The sequence below is a fragment of the Nilaparvata lugens genome, chromosome 3 (genome assembly GCF_014356525.2).
Source record: "Nilaparvata lugens isolate BPH chromosome 3, ASM1435652v1, whole genome shotgun sequence".
Classification (NCBI taxonomy): domain Eukaryota; kingdom Metazoa; phylum Arthropoda; class Insecta; order Hemiptera; family Delphacidae; genus Nilaparvata; species Nilaparvata lugens.
This window is the reverse complement of record NC_052506.1, coordinates 49,646,052-49,654,340: the sequence shown is the minus strand read 5'-3', so window position 1 is coordinate 49,654,340 and position 8,289 is coordinate 49,646,052.

Below are 8,289 nucleotides of genomic sequence, written 5' to 3'. Positions count from 1 at the left end.
TATAGTTTTTGATCAACAATATCTTCTGATTGTTACCATTGAGATGTATAATTCAGAATCCCTCTGGGCGTACTTTTGTGCTCTGCAATCTGAGATCAGGTAGAGCGCTCTACAGTATCTCATATAGATTTCCAGGTACACCTGACAACAATGAATATAATAGAATAGTTGTTATTTCATCATAAAGACAATTGTAAAATACAGTAGTTACTATTATCAATTACCATATTACTACAATACTATTATCATTTGCCACTGTATTGAACTAAGAGAGAAAGAAAAAAAATACCGACTTGCAAAGTGATTAATTTATCACTTGAGGGCAAGCAGGAGTAGTTACCTACATTTCAGAAGTATCAATCATGCATGCATACACACACACACACACACACACGCGCCTAGGCGCGCTTAAGGACACCTCAAGGATCAAAATTTCAAACACTTATAACTATTGACACAATGCTCAGATTTAATCGTACTACACTTCATTCTTCTCGGCTCGTCAAGGCGGTCCAAAATCATGCATCATAAGTCAAAAATTCCGTCGAAAAATGGAAAATTAATAATTGTTGAGTACATTTTTTTCAACAATCAAATCTCACTTTACGAACATATTTTTTAATAAATCGTTTACAACAGATGAAAGATAAAACTCTATTGTACATTTCAAGATCAAGTAATGATTTTTATAATAAGGGGTTACCGAGATACATTGCTTTGAATATAGTAACTGGCCATTTTTTGTGTATTGGAATATGGGCTTAAGTACACTCAACAATTAATTTTCCATTTTTCGACCGAATTTGATTAATGATGCATGATTTTGGACCGCCTTGACGAGCCGAGAAGAATAAAGTGTAGTAGGATTGAATCTGAGCATTGTGTCAAAAGTTATAAGTGTTTGAAATTTTGATACTTGAGGTGTCCTTAAGCGCGCCTCTCCACTAGGAAATACTGAAATGAAATACATATAACGGGTGATTCTCATAGAACATAATCTCATGAACTTATGTCATTGTGCGAAATATCAATGTGAGGACAATGTAGTTTGTGATGATTGTTTAAGCTGAAAATTAGGTTTTTTCACAATACAAGGATCATTGTTGTCAGGTATACCTGGAAATCTACATGAGATAGAGCGCTCTACCAGGACTTTTTGGGGTCGGAGACAGGTGGGTGTGACGGATGTTCTGAGATTGGTCAAGGGCTTCAAGTCTACCACAAGCAGTGATATCTACAATATGTCAGGTACGGTATATTTTTGAAAAGAGTAATAGATACTTTGGCAACACTGCTGGCATTCCTTATTAATGTTTGCTGTAGTGAAGGAGTTTTCCCTGATGTGCTCAAAAACAGTTCCCATTTACAAGAAAGGCCCTCATAATGAGGTACGGTAGGCAGTTTCAGACCTGTATCCATAATTACAGTATCCATAAGTGATACCAGTATCAGCCGATACTCTGAACCATTATTTTACAAACGTATCTGTGACCGTTAACAATATAAACATGCCCTCCAATGATCCAGTAGAGTTATTGAATAAGTTTACCTTACCAGCTGGTCTAGAGCATGGTTTTAAATGGAAGAAGGTGGAGCCTAGAACTGTCTTAGATATTGTTAAAAAACTAAGTTCTTCTCATGCTAGTGATGCCTATGGGCTAAAGTAATGCAGTTATGAAAAATATAATCAACAGTATACTTATACCATTTTTAATCAATTTGGTTCTTTCTGAAGCTACTTTCCCGGATATTCTGAAGTTACTAAGTAAAATTCGTCCAGTGTACAAAAAAGGTGATAAGACACAACCAGACAGCTACCGCCCAATTTCACTTGTTCCTATCATAACAGAAGAAATGCCATGCACTTGACTTTGGTGGTTGATTATTCAAGAATTCCCAAAACAATACCTATAACTGGTATTGAACTTTAGAATTTTTTTTCGTGAAATTTGTGCTTGTACAAAATTCATTCAAGATCATAAATGATTCTATATATGTTCAACATTACATTCAGTCCAGAATACCAGAAGAAATGCCATGCACTTGACTTTTGTGGTTGATTATTCAAGAATTCCCAAGAGGATACCTATAAATGGTAATAAACTTTGGAATATTTTTTCGTGAAAACTGTGCTTGTACAAAATTCATTCATGATCAGGAATGATTCTATATATGTTCAACATTGCATTCAGTCCAGAATAACAGAAGAAATGCCATGCACTTGACTTTTGTGGTTGATTATCGAGAATTCCCAAGAGGATACCTATAACTGGTACCGTATAAAACTTTGGAATTTTTTTTCGTGAAAATTGTGCTTGTACAAAATTCATTCAAGATCAGAAATGATACTATATGTTCATCATTGCATCCAATCCAGAATAACAGAATAAATGCCATGCACTTGACTTTTGTGGTTGATTATTCAAGAATTCCCAGGAGGATACCTATAACTGGTAATAAACTTTGGAATTTTTTTTTCGTGAGAACTGTGCTTGTACAAAATTCATTCAAAATGATAAATGATACTATATATGTCAACATTGCATTCAATCTAGAATAACAGAAGAAATGCCATGCACTTGACTTTTGTGGTTGATTATTCAAGAATTCCCAAAACAATACCTTTAACTGGTATTGAACTTTAGAATTTTTTTTCGTGAAATTTGTGCTTGTACAAAATTCATTCAAGATCATAAATGATTCTATATATGTTCAACATTACATTCAGTCCAGAATACCAGAAGAAATGCCATGCACTTGACTTTTGTTGTTGATTATTCAAGAATTCCCAAGAGGATACCTATAAACTGGTATTGAACTTTGGAATTTTTTTTTGTGAAAACTGTGCTTGTACAAAATCCATTCCTGATCAGGAAAGCTTCTATATATGTTCATTATAGCATTCAGTCCAGAATAACAGAAGAAATGTCATGCACTTGACTTTTGTGGTTGATTATTCGAGAATTACCCTTGGTAACACTATTACTGATATTGAACTTTGAAATTTTTTTTCGTGAAAACTGAGCTTGAACAAAATTCATTCCTGATCAGGAATGATTCTATATATGTTCAACATTGCATTCAGTCCAGAATAACAGGAGAAATGCCATGCAATTGACTTTTGTGATTGATTATTCCAGAATTCCCACGAGGATACCTATAACTGGTATTAAACTTTGGAATTTTTTTTCGTGAAAATTGTGCCTGTACTAAATTCATTCAAGATCAGAAATGATTCTATATATGTTCAACATTGCATTCAGTCCAGAATACCAGAAGAATTCCATGCACTTGACTTTTGTGTTTGATTATTCTAGAATTCCCAAGAGGATAACTATAACTGGTATTAATTTTTGAATTTTTTTTCGTGAAAACTGTGCTTGTACAAAATTCATTTCTGATCAGGAATGATTCTATGTATGTTCAACATTGCATTCAGTTCAGAATAACATAAGAAATGTCTTGCACTTGACTTTTGTGGTTGATTATTCAAGAATTACCCTTGGTAACATTATTAATGATATTGAACTTTGAAATTTCTTTTCGTGAAAACTGTGCTTGTACAAAATTCATTCAAGAACAGAAATGATACTATATATGTTCAACATTGCATTCAGTACAAAATAACAGAAGAAATGCCATGCACTTGACTTTTGTGGTTGATTATTCAAGAATTCCCAAGAGGATACCTATAACTGGTAATAAACTTTGGAATTTTTTTTCTTAAAATTTGTGCTTGTACAAAATTCATTCCTGATCAGGAATGATTCCATATATGTTCAACATTGCATTTACTCCAGAATAACAGGGAGAAATGCCATGCACTTGACTTTTGTGGTTGATTATTCAAGAATTCCTAAGAGGATACCTATAAATGGTAATAAACTTTGGAATTTTTTCTCGTAAACTGTGCTTGTACAAAATTCATCCCTGATCAGGAATGATTCTATATATGTTCAACATTGCATTCAGGCCAGAATAACACAAGAAATGCCATGCACTTGACTTTTGTGTTCGATTTTTCAAGAATTGCCAAGAGGATACCTATAACTGGTATTAAATTTTGGAACTTTTTTACGTGAAAACTGTGCTTGTAAAAAATTCATTCAAAATAAGATTCCATTCTCTATATGTTCAACATCGCACTCAGGATATAATATCACAAGAAATGCCATGTACTTGACTTTTGTGGTTGATTTTCCAAGAATTCCTCATAGTATCACTAAAAAAAATATTGTACTTTGATATTTTTTTTCGTGAGAACTGTGCTTGTACAAATTTCATTTGAGATCAGGATTTATTCTATATATGTTAACCATCGCATTCAGTCCTGAATAACATAAGAAATGTCATGCACTTTACTTTTGTGTTTGATTATTCGAGAATTACCCTTGGTAACACTATTACTGATATTGAACTTTGAATTTTTTTTCGTGAAAACTGTGCTTGTACAGAATTCATTCGTGATCAAGATTGATTCTATATATGTTAAACATTGCATTCACTCCAGAATAACAGGAGAAATGCCATTCACTTGACTTTTGTGGTTGATTATTCAAGAATTCCCAAGAGGATACCTATAAATGGTAATAAACTTTGGAATATTTTTTTTCGTGAAAACTGTGCTTGTACAAAATTCATTCATGATCAAGAATGATTCTATATATGTTCAACATTGCATTCAGTCCAGAATAACAGAAGAAATGCCATGCACTTGACTTTTGTGGTTGATTATCGAGAATTCCCAAGAGGATACCTATAACTGGTATAAAACTTTGGAATTTTTTTTCGTGAAAATTGTGCTTGTACAACATCCATTCAAGATCAGAAATGATACTATATGTTCATCATTGTATTTAATCCAGAATAACAGAATAAATGCCATGCACTTGACTTTTGTGGTTGATTATTCAAGAATTCCCAAGAGGATACCTATAACTGGTAATAAACTATTGAATTTTTTTTCGTGAAAACTGTGCTTGTACAAAATTCATTCCTGATCAGGAATGATTCTATATAAGTTCAACATTGCATTCAGTTCAGAATAACATGAGAAATGTCTTTCACTTGACTTTTGTGGTTGATTATTCAAGAATTACCCTTGGTAACATTATTAATGAAATTGAACTTCGAAATTCGAACATTTATTCTGTTATTCTGGATTGAATGTAATGATGAACATATAGTATCATTTCTGATCTTGAATGAATTTTGTACAAGCACAATTTTCACGAAAAAAAATTCCAAAGTTTTATACCAGTTATAGGTATCCTCTTGGGAATTCTTGATAATCAACCACAAAAGTCAAGTGCATGGCATTTCCTCTGTTATTCTGGACTGAATGCAATGTTGAACATATATAGAATCATTCCTGATCATGAATAAATTTTGTACAAGCACAGTTTTCACGAAAAAATATTCCAAAGTTTATTACAATTTATAGGTATCCTCTTGGGAATTCTTGAATAATCAACCACAAAAGTCAAGTGAATGGCATTTCTTCTGTTCTTCAGGAGTGAATGCAAAGTTTAACATATAGAGAATCAATCTTGATCACGAATGAATTCTGTACAAGCACAGTTTTCACGAAAAAAATTTCAAAGTTCAATATCAGTAATAGTGTTACAAAGGGTAATTCTCGAATAATCAACCACAAAAGTCAAGTGCATGACATTTCTTCTGTTATTCTGGACTGAGTGCGATGGTTAACATATATAGAATATATCCTGATCTCAAATGAAATTTGTACAAGCACAGTTCTCACGAAAAAAAATATCAAAGTACAATATTTTTTTTAGTGATACTATGAGGAATTCTTGGAAAATCAACCACAAAAGTCAAGTACATGGCATTTCTTGTGATATTATATCCTGAGTGCGATGTTGAACATATAGAGAATTGGATCTTATTTTGAATGAATTTTTTACAAGCACAGTTTTCACGAAAAAAAATTCCAAAGTTTTATACCAGTTATAGGTATCCTCTTGGGAATTCTTGATAATCAACCACAAAAGTCAAGTGCATGGCATTTCCTCTGTTATTCTGGACTGAATGCAATGTTGAACATATATAGTATCATTCCTGATCAGGGATGAATTTTGTACAAGCACAGTTTACGAAAAAAAATTCCAAAGTTTATTACCATTTATAGGTATCCTCTTGGGAATTCTTGAATAATCAACCACAAAAGTCAAGTGCATGGCATTTCTTCTGTTATTTTGTACTGAATGCAATGTTGAACATATATAGTATCATTTCTGATCTTGAATGAATTTTGTACAAGCACAGTTTTCACAAGAAGAAATTTCGAAGTTCAATATCATTAATAATGTTACCAAGGGTAATTCTTGAATAATCAACCACAAAAGTCAAGTGAAAGACATTTCTCATGTTATTCTGAACTGAATGCAATGTTGAACTTATATAGAATCATTCCTGATCAGGAATGAATTTTGTACAAGCACAGTTTTCACGAAAAAAAATTCAAAAGTTTATTACCAGTATAGGTATCTCTTGGGAATTCTCGATAATCAACCACAAAAGTCAAGTGCATGGCATTTCTTCTGTTCTTCAGGAGTGAATGCAAAGTTTAACATATAGAGAATCAATCTTGATCACGAATGAATTCTGTACAAGCACAGTTTTCACGAAAAAAAAATATTCCAAAGTTTATTACCATTTATAGGTATCCTCTTGGGAATTCTTGAATAATCAACCACAAAAGTCAAGTGAATGGCATTTCTCCTGTTATTCTGGAGTGAATGCAATGTTTAACATATATAGAATCAATCTTGATCACGAATGAATTCTGTACAAGCACAGTTTTCACGAAAAAAAATTTCAAAGTTCAATATCAGTAATAGTGTTACCAAGGGTAATTCTTGAATAATCAACCACAAAAGTCAAGTGCATGACATTTCTTATGTTATTCAGGACTGAATGCGATGGTTAACATATATAGAATAAATCCTGATCTCAAATGAAATTTGTACAAGCACAGTTCTCACGAAAAAAAATATCAAAGTACAATATTTTTTTTAGTGATACTATGAAAAATTCTTGGAAAATCAACCACAAAAGTCAAGTACATGGCATTCCTTGTGATATTATATCCTGAGTGCGATGTTGAACATATAGAGAATTGGATTTTATTTTGAATGAATTTTTTACAAGCACAGTTTTCACGTAAAAAAGTTCCAAAATTTAATACCAGTTATAGGTATCCTCTTGGCAATTCTTGAAAAATCGAACACAAAAGTCATGTGCATGGCATTTCTTGTGTTATTCTGGCCTGAATGCAATGTTGAACATATATAGAATCATTCCTGATCAGGGATGAATTTTGTACAAGCACAGTTTACGAGAAAAAATTCCAAAGTTTATTACCATTTATAGGTATCCTCTTAGGAATTCTTGAATAATCAACCACAAAAGTCAAGTGCATGGCATTTTCCCTGTTATTCTGGAGTAAATGCAATGTTGGACATATATGGAATCATTCCTGATCAGGAATGAATTTTGTACAAGCACAGTTTTAAAGAAAAAAAATTCCAAAGTTTATTACCAGTTATAGGTATCCTCTTGGGAATTCTTGAATAATCAACCACAAAAGTCAAGTGCATGGCATTTCTTCTGTTATTTTGTACTGAATGCAATGTTGAACATATATAGTATCATTTCTGTTCTTGAATGAATTTTGTACAAGCACAGTTTTCACGAAAAGAAATTTCAAAGTTCAATATCATTAATAATGTTACCAAGGGTAATTCTTGAATAATCAACCACAAAAGTCAAGTGCAAGACATTTCTTATGTTATTCTGAACTGAATGCAATGTTGAACATACATAGAATCATTCCTGATCAGAAATGAATTTTGTACAAGCACAGTTTTCACGAAAAAAAAATTCAAAATTAATACCAGTTATAGTTATCCTCTTGGAATTCTAGAATAATCAAACACAAAAGTCAAGTGCATGGAATTCTTCTGGTATTCTGGACTGAATGCAATGTTGAACATATATAGTTTCATTCCTGATCTTGAATGAATTTCATACAAGCACAGATTTCACAAAAAAAATCCAAAGTTTTATACCAGTTATAGGTATCCTCGTGGGAATTCTGGAATAATCAATCACAAAAGTCAATTGCATGGCATTTCTCCTGTTAGTCTGGACTGAATGCAATGTTGAACATAATATAATCATTCCGATCAGGAATGAATTTTGTTCAAGCTCAGTTTTCACGAAAAAAAATTTCAAAGTTCAATATCAGTAATAGTGTTACCAGGG